At 50.8% G+C, this 17,710-nt stretch overlaps 27 non-coding genes and 3 pseudogenes across 27 annotated transcripts; all 30 read right to left on the minus strand.

The window, feature by feature from the left end:
• Window positions 1-152: 152 nt before the first annotated feature.
• Window positions 153-271, minus strand: LOC127610993 (5S ribosomal RNA). The gene has a single exon (XR_007965170.1). It is a non-coding gene; the product is annotated as a 5S ribosomal RNA (ribosomal RNA).
• Window positions 272-749: 478 nt separating this feature from the next.
• LOC127610957 (5S ribosomal RNA) lies at window positions 750-868 on the minus strand. Its single transcript, XR_007965136.1, has one exon. It is a non-coding gene; the product is annotated as a 5S ribosomal RNA (ribosomal RNA).
• A 478-nt stretch (window positions 869-1,346) lies between these two features.
• On the minus strand, window positions 1,347-1,465 carry LOC127610977 (5S ribosomal RNA). The gene has a single exon (XR_007965155.1). It is a non-coding gene; the product is annotated as a 5S ribosomal RNA (ribosomal RNA).
• Window positions 1,466-1,946: 481 nt separating this feature from the next.
• LOC127610911 (5S ribosomal RNA) lies at window positions 1,947-2,065 on the minus strand. The gene has a single exon (XR_007965091.1). It is a non-coding gene; the product is annotated as a 5S ribosomal RNA (ribosomal RNA).
• Window positions 2,066-2,544: 479 nt separating this feature from the next.
• LOC127611020 (5S ribosomal RNA) lies at window positions 2,545-2,663 on the minus strand. The gene has a single exon (XR_007965195.1). It is a non-coding gene; the product is annotated as a 5S ribosomal RNA (ribosomal RNA).
• A 479-nt stretch (window positions 2,664-3,142) lies between these two features.
• On the minus strand, window positions 3,143-3,261 carry LOC127610989 (5S ribosomal RNA). The gene has a single exon (XR_007965166.1). It is a non-coding gene; the product is annotated as a 5S ribosomal RNA (ribosomal RNA).
• A 479-nt stretch (window positions 3,262-3,740) lies between these two features.
• Window positions 3,741-3,859, minus strand: LOC127610923 (5S ribosomal RNA). Its single transcript, XR_007965103.1, has one exon. It is a non-coding gene; the product is annotated as a 5S ribosomal RNA (ribosomal RNA).
• Window positions 3,860-4,338: 479 nt separating this feature from the next.
• Window positions 4,339-4,457, minus strand: LOC127610888 (5S ribosomal RNA). Its single transcript, XR_007965069.1, has one exon. It is a non-coding gene; the product is annotated as a 5S ribosomal RNA (ribosomal RNA).
• A 478-nt stretch (window positions 4,458-4,935) lies between these two features.
• On the minus strand, window positions 4,936-5,054 carry LOC127611015 (5S ribosomal RNA). Its single transcript, XR_007965191.1, has one exon. It is a non-coding gene; the product is annotated as a 5S ribosomal RNA (ribosomal RNA).
• A 479-nt stretch (window positions 5,055-5,533) lies between these two features.
• LOC127610889 (5S ribosomal RNA) lies at window positions 5,534-5,652 on the minus strand. Its single transcript, XR_007965070.1, has one exon. It is a non-coding gene; the product is annotated as a 5S ribosomal RNA (ribosomal RNA).
• Window positions 5,653-6,130: 478 nt separating this feature from the next.
• LOC127611061 (5S ribosomal RNA) lies at window positions 6,131-6,249 on the minus strand. Its single transcript, XR_007965226.1, has one exon. It is a non-coding gene; the product is annotated as a 5S ribosomal RNA (ribosomal RNA).
• A 479-nt stretch (window positions 6,250-6,728) lies between these two features.
• Window positions 6,729-6,847, minus strand: LOC127611062 (5S ribosomal RNA). The gene has a single exon (XR_007965227.1). It is a non-coding gene; the product is annotated as a 5S ribosomal RNA (ribosomal RNA).
• A 479-nt stretch (window positions 6,848-7,326) lies between these two features.
• LOC127611006 (5S ribosomal RNA) lies at window positions 7,327-7,445 on the minus strand. Its single transcript, XR_007965182.1, has one exon. It is a non-coding gene; the product is annotated as a 5S ribosomal RNA (ribosomal RNA).
• Window positions 7,446-7,923: 478 nt separating this feature from the next.
• On the minus strand, window positions 7,924-8,042 carry LOC127611063 (5S ribosomal RNA). Its single transcript, XR_007965228.1, has one exon. It is a non-coding gene; the product is annotated as a 5S ribosomal RNA (ribosomal RNA).
• Window positions 8,043-8,529: 487 nt separating this feature from the next.
• LOC127611066 (5S ribosomal RNA) lies at window positions 8,530-8,648 on the minus strand. Its single transcript, XR_007965230.1, has one exon. It is a non-coding gene; the product is annotated as a 5S ribosomal RNA (ribosomal RNA).
• Window positions 8,649-9,127: 479 nt separating this feature from the next.
• On the minus strand, window positions 9,128-9,246 carry LOC127610979 (5S ribosomal RNA). Its single transcript, XR_007965157.1, has one exon. It is a non-coding gene; the product is annotated as a 5S ribosomal RNA (ribosomal RNA).
• A 479-nt stretch (window positions 9,247-9,725) lies between these two features.
• Window positions 9,726-9,844, minus strand: LOC127611067 (5S ribosomal RNA). Its single transcript, XR_007965231.1, has one exon. It is a non-coding gene; the product is annotated as a 5S ribosomal RNA (ribosomal RNA).
• Window positions 9,845-10,323: 479 nt separating this feature from the next.
• LOC127611068 (5S ribosomal RNA) lies at window positions 10,324-10,442 on the minus strand. The gene has a single exon (XR_007965232.1). It is a non-coding gene; the product is annotated as a 5S ribosomal RNA (ribosomal RNA).
• Window positions 10,443-10,921: 479 nt separating this feature from the next.
• LOC127611007 (5S ribosomal RNA) lies at window positions 10,922-11,040 on the minus strand. The gene has a single exon (XR_007965183.1). It is a non-coding gene; the product is annotated as a 5S ribosomal RNA (ribosomal RNA).
• A 478-nt stretch (window positions 11,041-11,518) lies between these two features.
• Window positions 11,519-11,637, minus strand: LOC127610981 (5S ribosomal RNA). The gene has a single exon (XR_007965159.1). It is a non-coding gene; the product is annotated as a 5S ribosomal RNA (ribosomal RNA).
• A 480-nt stretch (window positions 11,638-12,117) lies between these two features.
• Window positions 12,118-12,236, minus strand: LOC127611069 (5S ribosomal RNA). The gene has a single exon (XR_007965233.1). It is a non-coding gene; the product is annotated as a 5S ribosomal RNA (ribosomal RNA).
• A 117-nt stretch (window positions 12,237-12,353) lies between these two features.
• Window positions 12,354-12,471, minus strand: LOC127611029 (uncharacterized; annotated as a pseudogene).
• Window positions 12,472-12,950: 479 nt separating this feature from the next.
• On the minus strand, window positions 12,951-13,069 carry LOC127610978 (5S ribosomal RNA). The gene has a single exon (XR_007965156.1). It is a non-coding gene; the product is annotated as a 5S ribosomal RNA (ribosomal RNA).
• Window positions 13,070-13,549: 480 nt separating this feature from the next.
• LOC127610903 (5S ribosomal RNA) lies at window positions 13,550-13,668 on the minus strand. Its single transcript, XR_007965083.1, has one exon. It is a non-coding gene; the product is annotated as a 5S ribosomal RNA (ribosomal RNA).
• Window positions 13,669-14,149: 481 nt separating this feature from the next.
• LOC127611028 (uncharacterized) lies at window positions 14,150-14,262 on the minus strand (annotated as a pseudogene).
• A 479-nt stretch (window positions 14,263-14,741) lies between these two features.
• LOC127611070 (5S ribosomal RNA) lies at window positions 14,742-14,860 on the minus strand. The gene has a single exon (XR_007965234.1). It is a non-coding gene; the product is annotated as a 5S ribosomal RNA (ribosomal RNA).
• A 479-nt stretch (window positions 14,861-15,339) lies between these two features.
• On the minus strand, window positions 15,340-15,458 carry LOC127610879 (5S ribosomal RNA). The gene has a single exon (XR_007965060.1). It is a non-coding gene; the product is annotated as a 5S ribosomal RNA (ribosomal RNA).
• Window positions 15,459-15,937: 479 nt separating this feature from the next.
• Window positions 15,938-16,056, minus strand: LOC127610990 (5S ribosomal RNA). Its single transcript, XR_007965167.1, has one exon. It is a non-coding gene; the product is annotated as a 5S ribosomal RNA (ribosomal RNA).
• Window positions 16,057-16,536: 480 nt separating this feature from the next.
• Window positions 16,537-16,655, minus strand: LOC127610982 (5S ribosomal RNA). Its single transcript, XR_007965160.1, has one exon. It is a non-coding gene; the product is annotated as a 5S ribosomal RNA (ribosomal RNA).
• Window positions 16,656-17,065: 410 nt separating this feature from the next.
• On the minus strand, window positions 17,066-17,183 carry LOC127611022 (uncharacterized; annotated as a pseudogene).
• Between the last annotated feature and the right edge of the window lie 527 nt (window positions 17,184-17,710).

A 17,710-nucleotide genomic window follows, 5' to 3' on the forward strand; every position in this document is an offset into this window, starting at 1 on the left:
ATTAATTTTATTCCAAAGAGACGTTGATCTGTCAAATCAACGTGAAGGAAACGATTTCAAACCACAGGATAAGTGAAAGTTGAATGACTAATGAAAGCCAAAATTTTTGGAAAGAGCAGTGAATCGTGTGGAGAATTGGAGGTGGGTGCAAAAGCTTACAGCACCTGGTATTCCCAGGCGGTCTCCCATCCAAGTACTAACCAGGCCCAACCCTGCTTAGCTTCCGAGATCGGACGAGATCGGGCGTTCTCAGGGTAGTATGGCCGTAAGCGAGGGAAAAAGTGAAAATTGTCCCCTTTATAGCAGACAGGGCACTTGCGGGTCGGGGATGGAGTAGTGGGGTGATTTTTTTTTCATTTAATGACCTCCTCCCGAGAGCACGAAGGAGGGGCCCGCTCCCGTGGTGGTTTGAGCGCGCAGCCTGTCAGGCTCGCATACGGTCCTCTGCGAGCACGCAGATGCAGTATTTGATGTTTGTTGCAAAAGTGGGCTTTTCCAGTGGAGGTGCAAAGGCATCCAGCAGGCGGAAATCCCAAGCTGTTTCATGTCCAAGTGCTATCATGACCGACCCCGTGCAGACGGCTCCCTCTGTTGGACATTAATTTTATTCCAAAGAGACGTTGATCTGTCAAATCAACGTGAAGGAAACGATTTCAAACCACAGGATAAGTGAAAGTTGAATGACTAATGAAAGCCAAAATTTTTGGAAAGAGCAGTGAATCGTGTGGAGAATTGGAGGTGGGTGCAAAAGCTTACAGCAGCTGGTATTCCCAGGCGGTCTCCCATCCAAGTACTAACCAGGCCCGACCCTGCTTAGCTTCCGAGATCGGACGAGATCGGGCGTTCTCAGGGTAGTATGGCCGTAAGCGAGGGAAAAAGTGAAAATTGTCCCCTTTATAGCAGACAGGGCACTTGCGGGTCGGGGATGGAGTAGTGGGGTGATTTTTTTTCCATTTAATGACCTCCTCCCGAGAGCACGAAGGAGGGGCCCGCTCCCGTGGTGGTTTGAGCGCGCAGCCTGTCAGGCTCGCATACGGTCCTCTGCGAGCACGCAGAGGCTGTACTTGATGTCTGTTGCAAAAGTTGGCTTTTCCAGTGGAGGTGCAAAAGCATCCAGCAGGCGGAAATCCCAAGCTGCTTCATGTCCAAGTGCTATCATGACCGACCCCGTGCAGACGGCTCCCTCTGTTGGACATTAATTTTATTCCAAAGAGACGTTGATCTGTCAAATCAACGTGAAAGAAACGATTTCAAACCACAGGATAAGTGAAAGTTGAAGGACGAATGAAAGCCAAAATTTTTGGAAAGAGCAGTGAATCGTGTTGAGAATTGGAGGTGGGTGCAAAAGCTTACAGCACCTGGTATTCCCAGGCGGTCTCCCATCCAAGTACTAACCAGGCCCGACGCTGCTTAGCTTCCGAGATCGGACGAGATCGGGCATTCTCAGGGTAGTATGGCCGTAAGCGAGGGAAAACGTGAAAATTGTCCCCTTTATAGCAGACAAGGCACTTGCGGGTCGGGGATGGAGTAGTGGGGTGATTTTTTTTTTTCATTTAATGACCTCCTCCCGAGAGCACGAAGGAGGGGCCCGCTCCCGTGGTGGTTGGAGCGCGCAGCCTGTCAGGCTCGCATACGGTCCTCTGCGAGCGCGCAGATGCGGTATTTGATGTTTGTTGCAAAAGTGGGCTTTTCCAGTGGAGGTGCAAAGGCATCCAGCAGGCGGAAATCCCAAGCTGTTTCATGTCCAAGTGCTATCATGACCGATCCCCGTGCAGACGGCTCCCTCTGTTGGACATTAATTTTATTCCAAAGAGACGTTGATCTGTCAAATCAACGTGAAGGAAACGATTTCAAACCACAGGATAAGTGAAAGTTGAATGACGAATGAATGCCAAAATTTTTGGAAAGAGCAGTGAATCGTGTTGAGAATTGGAGGTGGGTGCAAAAGTTTACAGCACCTGGTATTCCCAGGCGGTCTCCCATCCAAGTACTAACCAGGCCCGACCCTGCTTAGCTTCCGAGATCGGACGAGATCGGGCGTTCTCAGGGTAGTATGGCCGTAAGCGAGGGAAAACGCGAAAATTGTCCTCTTTATAGCAGACAGGGCACTTCTGGGTCGGGGGTGGAGTAGTGGGGTGATTTTTTTTCATTTAATAAACCTCCTCCGGAGTGCACAAAGGAGGGGCCCGCTCCCGTGGTGGTTTGAGCGCGCAGCCTGTCAGGCTCGCATACGGTCCTCTGCGAACACGCAGAGGCTGTACTTGATGTCTGTTGCAAAAGTTGGCTTTTCCAGTGGAGGTGCAAAAGCATCCAGCAGGCGGAAAGCCCAAGCTGCTTCATGTCCAACTGCTATCATTACCGATCCACGTGCAGACGGCTCCCTCTGTTGGACATTAATTTTATTCCAAAGAGACGTTGATCTGTCAAATCAACGTGAAGGAAACGATTTCAAACCACAGGATAAGTGAAAGTTGAATGACTAATGAAAGCCAAAATTTTGGGAAAGAGCAGTGAATCGTGTTGAGAATTGGAGGTGGGTGCAAAAGCTTAGGGCACCTGGTATTCCCAGGCGGTCTCCCATCCAAGTACTAACCAGGACCGACCCTGCTTAGCTTCCGAGATCGGACGAGATCGGGCGTTCTCAGGGTAGTATGGCCGTAAGGGAGGGAAAACGTGAAAATTGTCCCCTTTATAGCAGACAGGGCACTTGCGGGTCGGGGATAGAGTAGTGGGGTGATTTTTTTTTTCATTTAATGACCTCCTCCCGAGAGCACGAAGGAGGGGCCCGCTCCCGTGGTGGTTGGAGCGCGCAGCCTGTCAGGCTCGCATACGGTCCTCTGCGAGCACGCAGAGGTTGTACTTGATGTCTGTTGCAAAAGTTGGCTTTTCCAGTGGAGGTGCAAAAGCATCCAGCAGGCGGAAATCCCAAGCTGCTTCATGTCCAAGTGCTATCATGACCGACCCCGTGCAGACGGCTCCCTCTGTTGGACATTAATTTTATTCCAAAGAGACGTTGATCTGTCAAATCAACGTGAAGGAAACGATTTCAAACCACAGGATAAGTGAAAGTTGAAGGACGAATGAAAGCCAAAATTTTTGGAAAGAGCAGTGAATCGTGTTGAGAATTGGAGGTGGGTGCAAAAGCTTACGGCACCTGGTATTCCCAGGCGGTCTCCCATCCAAGTACTAACCAGGCCCGACGCTGCTTAGCTTCCGAGATCGGACGAGATCAGGCATTCTCAGGGTAGTATGGCCGTAAGCGAGGGAAAACGTGAAAATTGTCCCCTTTATAGCAGACAAGGCACTTGCGGGTCGGGGATGGAGTAGTGGGGTGATTTTTTTTTCATTTAATGACCTCCTCCCGAGAGCACGAAGGAGGGGCCCGCTCCCGTGGTGGTTTGAGCGCGCAGCCTGTCAGGCTCGCATACGGTCCTCTGCGAGCACGCAGATGCAGTATTTGATGTTTGTTGCAAAAGTGGGCTTTTCCAGTGGAGGTGCAAAGGCATCCAGCAGGCGGAAATCCCAAGCTGCTTCATGTCCAAGTGCTATCATGACCGATCCCCGTGCAGATGGCTCCCTCTGTTGGACATTAATTTTATTCCAAAGAGACGTTGATCTGTCAAATCAACGTGAAGGAAACGATTTCAAACCACAGGATAAGTGAAAGTTGAAGGACGAATGAAAGCCAAAATTTTTGGAAAGAGCAGTGAATCGTGTTGAGAATTGGAGGTGGGTGCAAAAGCTTACAGCACCTGGTATTCCCAGGCGGTCTCCCATCCAAGTACTAACCAGGCCCGACCCTGCTTAGCTTCCGAGATCGGACAAGATCGGGCGTTCTCAGGGTAGTATGGCCGTAAGCGAGGGAAAACGTGAAAATTGTCCCCTTTATAGCAGACAAGGCACTTGCGGGTCGGGGATGGAGGAGTGGGGTGATTTTTTTTTTCATTTAATGACCTCCTCCCGAGAGCACGAAGGAGGGGCCCGCTCCCGTGGTGGTTGGAGCGCGCAGCCTGTCAGGCTCGCATACGGTCCTCTGCGAGCACGCAGATGCGGTATTTGATGTTTGTTGCAAAAGTGGGCTTTTCCAGTGGAGGTGCAAAGGCATCCAGCAGGCGGAAATCCCAAGCTGTTTCATGTCCAAGTGCTATCATGACCGACCCCGTGCAGACGGCTCCCTCTGTTGGACATTAATTTTATTCCAAAGAGACGTTGATCTGTCAAATCAACGTGAAGGAAACGATTTCAAACCACAGGATAAGTGAAAGTTGAATGACTAATGAAAGCCAAAATTTTTGGAAAGAGCAGTGAATCGTGTGGAGAATTGGAGGTGGGTGCAAAAGCTTACAGCACCTGGTATTCCCAGGCGGTCTCCCATCCAAGTACTAACCAGGCCCGACCCTGCTTAGCTTCCGAGATCAGACGAGATCGGGCGTTCTCAGGGTAGTATGGCCGTAAGCGAGGGAAAAAGTGAAAATTGTCCCCTTTATAGAAGACAGGGCACTTGCGGGTCGGGGATGGAGTAGTGGGGTGATTTTTTTTTCATTTAATGACCTCCTCCCGAGAGCACGAAGGAGGGGCCCGCTCCCGTGGTGGTTTGAGCGCGCAGCCTGTCAGGCTCGCATACGGTCCTCTAGAGCACGCAGATGCAGTATTTGATGTTTGTTGCAAAAGTGGGCTTTTCCAGTGGAGGTGCAAAGGCATCCAGCAGGCGGAAATCCCAAGCTGCTTCATGTCCAAGTGCTATCATGACCGATCCCCGTGCAGATGGCTCCCTCTGTTGGACATTAATTTTATTCCAAAGAGACGTTGATCTGTCAAATCAACGTGAAGGAAACGATTTCAAACCACAGGATATGTGAAAGTTGAATGACGAATGAATGCCAAAATTTTTGGAAAGAGCAGTGAATCGTGTTGAGAATTGGAGGTGGGTGCAAAAGCTTACAGCAAATGGTATTCCCAGGCGGTCTCCCATCCAAGTACTAACCAGGCCCGACCCTGCTTAGCTTCCGAGATCGGACGAGATCGGGCGTTCTCAGGGTAGTATGGCCGTAAGCGAGGGAAAAAGTGAAAATTGTCCCCTTTATAGCAGACAAGGCACTTGCGGGTCGGGGATGGAGTAGTGGGGTGATTTTTTTTTTCATTTAATGACCTCCTCCCGAGAGCACGAAGGAGGGGCCCGCTTCCGTGGTGGTTGGAGCGCGCAGCCTGTCAGGCTCGCATACGGTCCTCTGCGAGCGCGCAGATGCGGTATTTGATGTTTGTTGCAAAAGTGGGCTTTTCCAGTGGAGGTGCAAAGGCATCCAGCAGGCGGAAATCCCAAGCTGTTTCATGTCCAAGTGCTATCATGACCGACCCCGTGCAGACGGCTCCCTCTGTTGGACATTAATTTTATTCCAAAGAGACGTTGATCTGTCAAATCAACGTGAAGGAAACGATTTCAAACCACAGGATAAGTGAAAGTTGAATGACTAATGAAAGCCAAAATTTTTGGAAAGAGCAGTGAATCGTGTGGAGAATTGGAGGTGGGTGCAAAAGCTTACAGCACCTGGTATTCCCAGGCGGTCTCCCATCCAAGTACTAACCAGGCCCGACCCTGCTTAGCTTCCGAGATCAGACGAGATCGGGCGTTCTCAGGGTAGTATGGCCGTAAGCGAGGGAAAAAGTGAAAATTGTCCCCTTTATAGAAGACAGGGCACTTGCGGGTCGGGGATGGAGTAGTGGGGTGATTTTTTTTTCATTTAATGACCTCCTCCCGAGAGCACGAAGGAGGGGCCCGCTCCCGTGGTGGTTTGAGCGCGCAGCCTGTCAGGCTCGCATACGGTCCTCTAGAGCACGCAGATGCAGTATTTGATGTTTGTTGCAAAAGTGGGCTTTTCCAGTGGAGGTGCAAAGGCATCCAGCAGGCGGAAATCCCAAGCTGCTTCATGTCCAAGTGCTATCATGACCGATCCCCGTGCAGATGGCTCCCTCTGTTGGACATTAATTTTATTCCAAAGAGACGTTGATCTGTCAAATCAACGTGAAGGAAACGATTTCAAACCACAGGATATGTGAAAGTTGAATGACGAATGAATGCCAAAATTTTTGGAAAGAGCAGTGAATCGTGTTGAGAATTGGAGGTGGGTGCAAAAGCTTACAGCACCTGGTATTCCCAGGCGGTCTCCCATCCAAGTACTAACCAGGCCCGACCCTGCTTAGCTTCCGAGATCGGACGAGATCGGGCGTTCTCAGGGTAGTATGGCCGTAAGCGAGGGAAAAAGTGAAAATTGTCCCCTTTATAGCAGACACGGCACTTGCGGGTCGGGGATGGAGTAGTGGGGTGATTTTTTTTTCATTTAATGACCTCCTCCCGAGAGCACGAAGGAGGGGCCCGCTCCCGGGGTGGTTTGAGCGCGCAGCCTGTCAGGCTCGCATACGGTCCTCTGCGAGCGCGCAGATGCGGTATTTGATGTTTGTTGCAAAAGTGGGCTTTTCCAGTGGAGGTGCAAAGGCATCCAGCAGGCGGAAATCCCAAGCTGTTTCATGTCCAAGTGCTATCATGACCGATCCCCGTGCAGACGGCTCCCTCTGTTGGACATTAATTTTATTCCAAAGAGACGTTGATCTGTCAAATCAACGTGAAGGAAACGATTTCAAACCACAGGATAAGTGAAAGTTGAATGACGAATGAATGCCAAAATTTTTGGAAAGAGCAGTGAATCGTGTTGTGAATTGGAGGTGGGTGCAAAAGCTTACAGCACCTGGTATTCCCAGGCGGTCTCCCATCCAAGTACTAACCAGGCCCGACCCTGCTTAGCTTCCGAGATCGGACGAGATCGGGCGTTCTCAGGGTAGTATGGCCGTAAGCGAGGGAAAACGCGAAAATTGTCCTCTTTATAGCAGACAGGGCACTTCTGGGTCGGGGGTGGAGTAGTGGGGTGATTTTTTTTCATTTAATAAACCTCCTCCGGAGTGCACAAAGGAGGGGCCCGCTCCCGTGGTGGTTTGAGCGCGCAGCCTGTCAGGCTCGCATACGGTCCTCTGCGAACACGCAGAGGCTGTACTTGATGTCTGTTGCAAAAGTTGGCTTTTCCAGTGGAGGTGCAAAAGCATCCAGCAGGCGGAAAGCCCAAGCTGCTTCATGTCCAACTGCTATCATTACCGATCCACGTGCAGACGGCTCCCTCTGTTGGACATTAATTTTATTCCAAAGAGACGTTGATCTGTCAAATCAACGTGAAGGAAACGATTTCAAACCACAGGATAAGTGAAAGTTGAATGACTAATGAAAGCCAAAATTTTTGGAAAGAGCAGTGAATCGTGTTGAGAATTGGAGGTGGGTGCAAAAGCTTAGGGCACCTGGTATTCCCAGGCGGTCTCCCATCCAAGTACTAACCAGGCCCGACCCTGCTTAGCTTCCGAGATCGGACGAGATCGGGCGTTCTCAGGGTAGTATGGCCGTAAGGGAGGGAAAACGTGAAAATTGTCCCCTTTATAGCAGACAGGGCACTTGCGGGTCGGGGATAGAGTAGTGGGGTGATTTTTTTTTCATTTAATGACCTCCTCCCGAGAGCACGAAGGAGGGGCCCGCTCCCGTGGTGGTTGGAGCGCGCAGCCTGTCAGGCTCGCATACGGTCCTCTGCGAGCACGCAGAGGCTGTACTTGATGTCTGTTGCAAAAGTTGGCTTTTCCAGTGGAGGTGCAAAAGCATCCAGCAGGCGGAAATCCCAAGCTGCTTCATGTCCAAGTGCTATCATGACCGACCCCGTGCAGACGGCTCCCTCTGTTGGACATTAATTTTATTCCAAAGAGACGTTGATCTGTCAAATCAACGTGAAGGAAACGATTTCAAACCACAGGATAAGTGAAAGTTGAAGGACGAATGAATGCCAAAATTTTTGGAAAGAGCAGTGAATCGTGTTGAGAATTGGAGGTGGGTGCAAAAGCTTACAGCACCTGGTATTCCCAGGCGGTCTCCCATCCAAGTACTAACCAGGCCCGACCCTGCTTAGCTTCCGAGATCGGACGAGATCGGGCGTTCTCAGGGTAGTATGGCCGTAAGCGAGGGAAAAGGTGAAAATTGTAAAATTGTCCCCTTTATAGCAGACACGGCACTTGCGGGTCGGGGATGGAGTAGTGGGGTGATTTTTTTTTCATTTAATGACCTCCTCCCGAGAGCACGAAGGAGGGGCCCGCTCCCGGGGTGGTTTGAGCGCGCAGCCTGTCAGGCTCGCATACGGTCCTCTGCGAGCGCGCAGATGCGGTATTTGATGTTTGTTGCAAAAGTGGGCTTTTCCAGTGGAGGTGCAAAGGCATCCAGCAGGCGGAAATCCCAAGCTGTTTCATGTCCAAGTGCTATCATGACCGATCCCCGTGCAGACGGCTCCCTCTGTTGGACATTAATTTTATTCCAAAGAGACGTTGATCTGTCAAATCAACGTGAAGGAAACGATTTCAAACCACAGGATAAGTGAAATTTGAATGACGAATGAATGCCAAAATTTTTGGAAAGAGCAGTGAATCGTGTTGTGAATTGGAGGTGGGTGCAAAAGCTTACAGCACCTGGTATTCCCAGGCGGTCTCCCATCCAAGTACTAACCAGGCCCGACCCTGCTTAGCTTCCGAGATCGGACGAGATCGGGCGTTCTCAGGGTAGTATGGCCGTAAGCGAGAGAAAACGCGAAAATTGTCCTCTTTATAGCAGACAGGGCACTTCTGGGTCGGGGGTGGAGTAGTGGGGTGATTTTTTTTTCATTTAATAAACCTCCTCCGGAGTGCACAAAGGAGGGGCCCGCTCCCGTGGTGGTTTGAGCGCGCAGCCTGTCAGGCTCGCATACGGTCCTCTGCGAGCACGCAGATGCAGTATTTGATGTTTGTTGCAAAAGTGGGCTTTTCCAGTGGAGGTGCAAAGGCATCCAGCAGGCGGAAATCCCAAGCTGTTTCATGTCCAAGTGCTATCATGACCGACCCCGTGCAGACGGCTCCCTCTGTTGGACATTAATTTTATTCCAAAGAGACGTTGATCTGTCAAATCAACGTGAAGGAAACGATTTCAAACCACAGGATAAGTGAAAGTTGAATGACTAATGAAAGCCAAAATTTTTGGAAAGAGCAGTGAATCGTGTGGAGAATTGGAGGTGGGTGCAAAAGCTTACAGCACCTGGTATTCCCAGGCGGTCTCCCATCCAAGTCCTAACCAGGCCCGACCCTGCTTAGCTTCCGAGATCGGACGAGATCGGGCGTTCTCAGGGTAGTATGGCCGTAAGCGAGGGAAAAAGTGAAAATTGTCCCCTTTATAGCAGACAGGGCACTTGCGGGTCGGGGATGGAGTAGTGGGGTGATTTTTTTTTCATTTAATGACCTCCTCCCGAGAGCACGAAGGAGGGGCCCGCTCCCGTGGTGGTTTGAGCGCGCAGCCTGTCAGGCTCGCATACGGTCCTCTGCGAGCACGCAGATGCAGTATTTGATGTTTGTTGCAAAAGTGGGCTTTTCCAGTGGAGGTGCAAAGGCATCCAGCAGGCGGAAATCCCAAGCTGCTTCATGTCCAAGTGCTATCATGACCGATCCCCGTGCAGATGGCTCCCTCTGTTGGACATTAATTTTATTCCAAAGAGACGTTGATCTGTCAAATCAACGTGAAGGAAACGATTTCAAACCACAGGATAAGTGAAAGTTGAATGACGAATGAATGCCAAAATTTTTGGAAAGAGCAGTGAATCGTGTTGAGAATTGGAGGTGGGTGCAAAAGCTTACAGCACCTGGTATTCCCAGGCGGTCTCCCATCCAAGTACTAACCAGGCCCGACCCTGCTTAGCTTCCGAGATCGGACGAGATCGGGCGTTCTCAGGGTAGTATGGCCGTAAGCGAGGGAAAAAGTGAAAATTGTCCCCTTTATAGCAGACACGGCACTTGCGGGTCGGGGATGGAGTAGTGGGGTGATTTTTTTTTCATTTAATGACCTCCTCCCGAGAGCACGAAGGAGGGGCCCGCTCCCGGGGTGGTTTGAGCGCGCAGCCTGTCAGGCTCGCATACGGTCCTCTGCGAGCGCGCAGATGCGGTATTTGATGTTTGTTGCAAAAGTGGGCTTTTCCAGTGGAGGTGCAAAGGCATCCAGCAGGCGGAAATCCCAAGCTGTTTCATGTCCAAGTGCTATCATGACCGATCCCCGTGCAGACGGCTCCCTCTGTTGGACATTAATTTTATTCCAAAGAGACGTTGATCTGTCAAATCAACGTGAAGGAAACGATTTCAAACCACAGGATAAGTGAAAGTTGAATGACGAATGAATGCCAAAATTTTTGGAAAGAGCAGTGAATCGTGTTGTGAATTGGAGGTGGGTGCAAAAGCTTACAGCACCTGGTATTCCCAGGCGGTCTCCCATCCAAGTACTAACCAGGCCCGACCCTGCTTAGCTTCCGAGATCGGACGAGATCGGGCGTTCTCAGGGTAGTATGGCCGTAAGCAAGGGAAAACGCGAAAATTGTCCTCTTTATAGCAGACAGGGCACTTCTGGGTCGGGGGTGGAGTAGTGGGGTGATTTTTTTTCATTTAATAAACCTCCTCCGGAGTGCACAAAGGAGGGGCCCGCTCCCGTGGTGGTTTGAGCGCGCAGCCTGTCAGGCTCGCATACGGTCCTCTGCGAACACGCAGAGGCTGTACTTGATGTCTGTTGCAAAAGTTGGCTTTTCCAGTGGAGGTGCAAAAGCATCCAGCAGGCGGAAAGCCCAAGCTGCTTCATGTCCAACTGCTATCATTACCGATCCACGTGCAGACGGCTCCCTCTGTTGGACATTAATTTTATTCCAAAGAGACGTTGATCTGTCAAATCAACGTGAAGGAAACGATTTCAAACCACAGGATAAGTGAAAGTTGAATGACTAATGAAAGCCAAAATTTTTGGAAAGAGCAGTGAATCGTGTTGAGAATTGGAGGTGGGTGCAAAAGCTTAGGGCACCTGGTATTCCCAGGCGGTCTCCCATCCAAGTACTAACCAGGCCCGACCCTGCTTAGCTTCCGAGATCGGACGAGATCGGGCGTTCTCAGGGTAGTATGGCCGTAAGGGAGGGAAAACGTGAAAATTGTCCCCTTTATAGCAGACAGGGCACTTGCGGGTCGGGGATAGAGTAGTGGGGTGATTTTTTTTTCATTTAATGACCTCCTCCCGAGAGCACGAAGGAGGGGCCCGCTCCCGTGGTGGTTGGAGCGCGCAGCCTGTCAGGCTCGCATACGGTCCTCTGCGAGCACGCAGAGGCTGTACTTGATGTCTGTTGCAAAAGTTGGCTTTTCCAGTGGAGGTGCAAAAGCATCCAGCAGGCGGAAATCCCAAGCTGCTTCATGTCCAAGTGCTATCATGACCGACCCCGTGCAGACGGCTCCCTCTGTTGGACATTAATTTTATTCCAAAGAGACGTTGATCTGTCAAATCAACGTGAAGGAAACGATTTCAAACCACAGGATAAGTGAAAGTTGAAGGACGAATGAAAGCCAAAATTTTTGGAAAGAGCAGTGAATCGTGTTGAGAATTGGAGGTGGGTGCAAAAGCTTACAGCACCTGGTATTCCCAGGCGGTCTCCCATCCAAGTACTAACCAGGCCCGACGCTGCTTAGCTTCCGAGATCAGACGAGATCGGGCATTCTCAGGGTAGTATGGCCGTAAGCGAGGGAAAACGTGAAAATTGTCCCCTTTATAGCAGACAAGGCACTTGCGGGTCGGGGATGGAGTAGTGGGGTGATTTTTTTTTTCATTTAATGACCTCCTCCCGAGAGCACGAAGGAGGGGCCCGCTCCCGTGGTGGTTGGAGCGCGCAGCCTGTCAGGCTCGCATACGGTCCTCTGCGAGCGCGCAGATGCGGTATTTGATGTTTGTTGCAAAAGTGGGCTTTTCCAGTGGAGGTGCAAAGGCATCCAGCAGGCGGAAATCCCAAGCTGTTTCATGTCCAAGAGCTATCATGACCGATCCCCGTGCAGACGGCTCCCTCTGTTGGACATTAATTTTATTCCAAAGAGACGTTGATCTGTCAAATCAACGTGAAGGAAACGATTTCAAACCACAGGATAAGTAAAAGTTGAATGACGAATGAATGCCAAAATTTTTGGAAAGAGCAGTGAATCGTGTTGAGAATTGGAGGTGGGTGCAAAAGCTTACAGCACCTGGTATTCCCAGGCGGTCTCCCATCCAAGTACTAACCAGGCCCGACCCTGCTTAGCTTCCGAGATCGGACGAGATCGGGCGTTCTCAGGGTAGTATGGCCGTAAGCGAGGGAAAACGCGAAAATTGTCCTCTTTATAGCAGACAGGGCACTTGCGGGTCGGGGATGGAGTAGTGGGGTGATTTTTTTTCATTTAATGACCTCCTCCCGAGAGCACGAAGGAGGGGCCCGCTCCCGTGGTATTCCCAGGCGGTCTCCCATCCAAGTACTAACCAGGCCCGACCCTGCTTAGATTCCGAGATCGGACGAGATCGGGCGTTCTCAGGGTAGTATGGCCGTAAGCGAGGGAAAACGCGAAAATTGTCCTCTTTATAGCAGACATGGCACTTCTGGGTCGGGGGTGGAGTAGAGGGGTGATTTTTTTTCATTTAATAAACCTCCTCCGGAGTGCACAAAGGAGGGGCCCGCTCCCGTGGTGGTTTGAGCGCGCAGCCTGTCAGGCTCGCATACGGTCCGCTGCGAGCACGCAGAGGCTGTACTTGATGTCTGTTGCAAAAGTTGGCTTTTCCAGTGGAGGTGCAAAAGCATCCAGCAGGCGGAAATCCCAAGCTGCTTCATGTCCAAGTGCTATCATGACCGATCCCCGTGCAGACGGCTCCCTCTGTTGGACATTAATTTTATTCCAAAGAGACGTTGATCTGTCAAATCAACGTTAAGGAAACGATTTCAAACCACAGGATAAGTGAAAGTTGAATGACTAATGAAAGCCCAAATTTTTGGAAAGAGCAGTGAATCGTGTTGAGAATTGGAGGTGGGTGCAAAAGCTTACAGCACCTGGTATTCCCAGGCGGTCTCCCATCCAAGTACTAACCAGGCCCGACGCTGCTTAGCTTCCGAGATCGGACGAGATCGGGCATTCTCAGGGTAGTATGGCCGTAAGCGAGGGAAAATGTGAAAATTGTCCCCATTATAGCAGACAAGGCACTTGCGGGTCGGGGATGGAGTAGTGGGGTGATTTTTTTTTTCATTTAATGACCTCCTCCCGAGAGCACGAAGGAGGGGCCCGCTCCCGTGGTGGTTTGAGCGCGCAGCCTGTCAGGCTCGCATACGGTCCTCTGCGAGCACGCAGATGCAGTATTTGATGTTTGTTGCAAAAGTGGGCTTTTCCAGTGGAGGTGCAAAGGCATCCAGCAGGCGGAAATCCCAAGCTGCTTCATGTCCAAGTGCTATCATGACCGATCCCCGTGCAGATGGCTCCCTCTGTTGGACATTAATTTTATTCCAAAGAGACGTTGATCTGTCAAATCAACGTGAAGGAAACGATTTCAAACCACAGGATAAGTGAAAGTTGAATGACGAATGAATGCCAAAATTTTTGGAAAGAGCAGTGAATCGTGTTGAGAATTGGAGGTGGGTGCAAAAGCTTACAGCACCTGGTATTCCCAGGCGGTCTCCCATCCAAGTACTAACCAGGCCCGACCCTGCTTAGCTTCCGAGATCGGACGAGATCGGGCGTTCTCAGGGTAGAATGGCCGTAAGCGAGGGAAAAAGTGAAAATTGTCCCCTTTATAGCAGACACGGCACTTGCGGGTCGGGGATGGAGTAGTGGGGTGATTTTTTTTTTTCATTTAATGACCTCCTCCCGAGAGCACGAAGGAGGGGCCCGCTCCCGGGGTGGTTTGAGCGCGCAGCCTGTCAGGCTCGCATACGGTCCTCTGCGAGCGCGCAGATGCGGTATTTGATGTTTGTTGCAAAAGTGGGCTTTTCCAGTGGAGGTGCAAAGGCATCCAGCAGGCGGAAATCCCAAGCTGTTTCATGTCCAAGTGCTATCATGACCGATCCCCGTGCAGACGGCTCCCTCTGTTGGACATTAATTTTATTCCAAAGAGACGTTGATCTGTCAAATCAACGTGAAGGAAACGATTTCAAACCACAGGATAAGTGAAATTTGAATGACGAATGAAAGCCAAAATTTTTGGAAAGAGCAGTGAATCGTGTTGAGAATTGGAGGTGGGTGCAAAAGCTTACAGCACCTGGTATTCCCAGGCGGTCTCCCATCCAAGTACTAACCAGGCCCTACGCTGCTTAGCTTCCGGACGAGATCGGGCATTCTCAGGGTAGTATGGCCGTAAGCGAGGGAAAGCGTGAAAATTGTCCCCTTTATAGCAGACAAGGCACTTGCGGGTCGGGGATGGAGTAGTGGGGTGATTTTTTTTTCATTTAATGACCTCCTCCCGAGAGCACGAAGGAGGGGCCCGCTCCCGTGGTGGTTTGAGCGCGCAGCCTGTCAGGCTCGCATACGGTCCTCTGCGAGCGCGCAGATGCGGTATTTGATGTCTGTTGCAAAAGTGGGCTTTTCCAGTGGAGGTGCAAAGGCATCCAGCAGGCGGAAATCCCAAGCTGTTTCATGTCCAAGTGCTATCATTACCGATTCCCGTGCAGACGGCTCCCTCTGTTGGACATTAATTTTATTCCAAAGAGACGTTGATCTGTCAAATCAACGTGAAGGAAACGATTTCAAACCACAGGATAAGTGAAAGTTGAATGACGAATGAATGCCAAAATTTTTGGAAAGAGCAGTGAATCGTGTTGAGAATTGGAGGTGGGTGCAAAAGCTTACAGCACCTGGTATTCCCAGGCGGTCTCCCATCCAAGTACTAACCAGGCCCGACCCTGCTTAGCTTCCGAGATCGGACGAGATCGGGCGTTCTCAGGGTAGTATGGCCGTAAGCGAGGGAAAAAGTGAAAATTGTCCCCTTTATAGCAGACACGGCACTTGCGGGTCGGGGATGGAGTAGTGGGGTGATTTTTTTTTCATTTAATAACCTCCTCCCGAGAGCACGAAGGAGGGGCCCGCTCCCGGGGTGGTTTGAGCGCGCAGCCTGTCAGGCTCGCATACGGTCCTCTGCGAGCGCGCAGATGCGGTATTTGATGTTTGTTGCAAAAGTGGGCTTTTCCAGTGGAGGTGCAAAGGCATCCAGCAGGCGGAAATCCCAAGCTGTTTCATGTCCAAGTGCTATCATGACCGATCCCCGTGCAGACGGCTCCCTCTGTTGGACATTAATTTTATTCCAAAGAGACGTTGATCTGTCAAATCAACGTGAAGGAAACGATTTCAAACCACAGGATAAGTGAAATTTGAATGAAGAATGAAAGCCAAAATTTTTGGAAAGAGCAGTGAATCGTGTTGAGAATTGGAGGTGGGTGCAAAAGCTTACAGCACCTGGTATTCCCAGGCGGTCTCCCATCCAAGTACTAACCAGGCCCGACCCTGCTTAGCTTCCGAGATCGGACGAGATCGGGCGTTCTCAGGGTAGTATGGCCGTAAGCGAGGGAAAACGCGAAAATTGTCCTCTTTATAGCAGACAGGGCACTTCTGGGTCGGGGGTGGAGTAGTGGGGTGATTTTTTTTCATTTAATAAACCTCCTCCGGAGTGCACAAAGGAGGGGCCCGCTCCCGTGGTGGTTGGAGCGCGCAGCCTGTCAGGCTCGCTTACGGTCCTCTGCGAGCGCGCAGATGCGGTATTTGATGTTTGTTGCAAAAGTGGGCTTTTCCAGTGGAGGTGCAAAGGCATCCAGCAGGCGGAAATCCCAAGCTGCTTCATGTCCAAGTGCTATCATGACCGATCCCCGTGCAGACGGCTCCCTCTGTTGGACATTAATTTTATTCCAAAGAGACGTTGATCTGTCAAATCAACTTGAAGGAAACGATTTCAAACCACAGGATAAGTGAAAGTTGAATGACGAATGAATGCCAAAATTTTTGGAAAGAGCAGTGAATCGTGTTGAGAATTGGAGGTGGGTGCAAAAGCTTACAGCACCTGGTATTCCCAGGCGGTCTCCCATCCAAGTACTAACCAGGCCCGACCCTGCTTAGATTCCGAGATCGGACAAGATCGGGCGTTCTCAGGGTAGTATGGCCGTAAGCGAGGGAAAACGTGAAAATTGTCCCCTTTATAGCAGACAAGGCACTTGCGGGTCGGGGATGGAGGAGTGGGGTGATTTTTTTTTTCATTTAATGACCTCCTCCCGAGAGCACGAAGGAGGGGCCCGCTCCCGTGGTGGTTGGAGCGCGCAGCCTGTCAGGCTCGCATACGGTCCTCTGCGAGCACGCAGATGCGGTATTTGATGTTTGTTGCAAAAGTGGGCTTTTCCAGTGGAGGTGCAAAGGCATCCAGCAGGCGGAAATCCCAAGCTGCTTCATGTCCAAGTGCTGTCATGACCGATCCCCGTGCAGACGGCTACCTCTGTTGGACATTAATTTTATTCCAAAGAGACGTTGATCTGTCAAATCAACGTGAAGGAAACGATTTCAAACCACAGGATAAGTGAAAGTTGAATGACTAATGAAAGCCAAAATTTTTGGAAAGAGCAGTGCATCGTATTGAGAATTGGAGGTGGGTGCAAGATCTTACAGCACCTGGTATTCCCAGGCGGTCTCCCATCCAAGTACTAACCAGGCCCGACCCTGCTTAGCTTCCGAGATCGGACAAGATCGGGCGTTCTCAGGGTAGTATGGCCGTAAGCGAGGGAAAATGTGAAAATTGTCCCCTTTATAGCAGACAAGGCACTTGCGGGTCGGGGATGGAGTATTGGGGTGATTTTTTTTTTCATTTAATGACCTCCTCCCGAGAGCACGAAGGAGGGGCCCGCTCCCGTGGTGGTTTGAAAAGTGGGCTTTTCCAGTGGAGGTGCAAAGGCATCCAGCAGGCGGAAATCCCAAGCTGCTTCATGTCCAAGTGCTATCATGACCGATCCCCGTGCAGACGGCTCCCTCTGTTGGACATTAATTTTATTCCAAAGAGACGTTGATCTGTCAAATCAACGTGAAGGAAACGATTTAAAACCACAGGATAAGTGAAAGTTGAATGACTAATGAAAGCCAAAATTTTTGGAAAGAGCAGTGAATCGTGTTGAGAATTGGAGGTGGGTGCAAAAGCTTACAGCACCTGGTATTCCCAGGCGGTCTCCCATCCAAGTACTAACAAGGCCGGACCCTGCTTAGCTTCCGAGATCGGACGAGATCGGGCGTTCTCAGGGTAGTATGGCCTAAGCGAGGGAAGAAGTGAAAATTGTCCCCTTTATAGCAGACAAGGCACTTGAGGGTCGGGGATGGAGTAGTGGGGTGATTTTTTTTTTCATTTAATGACCTCCTCCCGAGAGCACGAAGGAGGGGCCCGCTCCCGTGGTGGTTGGAGCGCGCAGCCTGTCAGGCTCGCATACGGTCCTCTGCGAGCACGCAGATGCGGTATTTGATGTTTGTTGCAAAAGTGGGCTTTTCCAGTGGAGGTGCAAAGGCATCCAGCAGGCGGAAATCCCAAGCTGCTTCATGTCCAAGTGCTATCATGACCGATCCCCGTGCAGACGGCTCCCTCTGTTGGACATTAATTTTATTCCAAAGAGACGTTGATCTGTCAAATCAACGTGACCTGCTGCCCGCCACAATCGCCGCCGGGCCGGCCCGCACCCCGCCATTGAGACTGAACGGGGATTATTATTTTTTTAACTCGGCCGCCGGGCCGGGGCGGGCATCGCCCCCGGTACCTCCGGCCGCTACTATTTCCGCGGGCCGCGTTCCAACA

This window comes from Hippocampus zosterae, chromosome 11 (genome assembly GCF_025434085.1).
Source record: "Hippocampus zosterae strain Florida chromosome 11, ASM2543408v3, whole genome shotgun sequence".
Taxonomy (NCBI): Eukaryota; Metazoa; Chordata; class Actinopteri; order Syngnathiformes; family Syngnathidae; genus Hippocampus; species Hippocampus zosterae.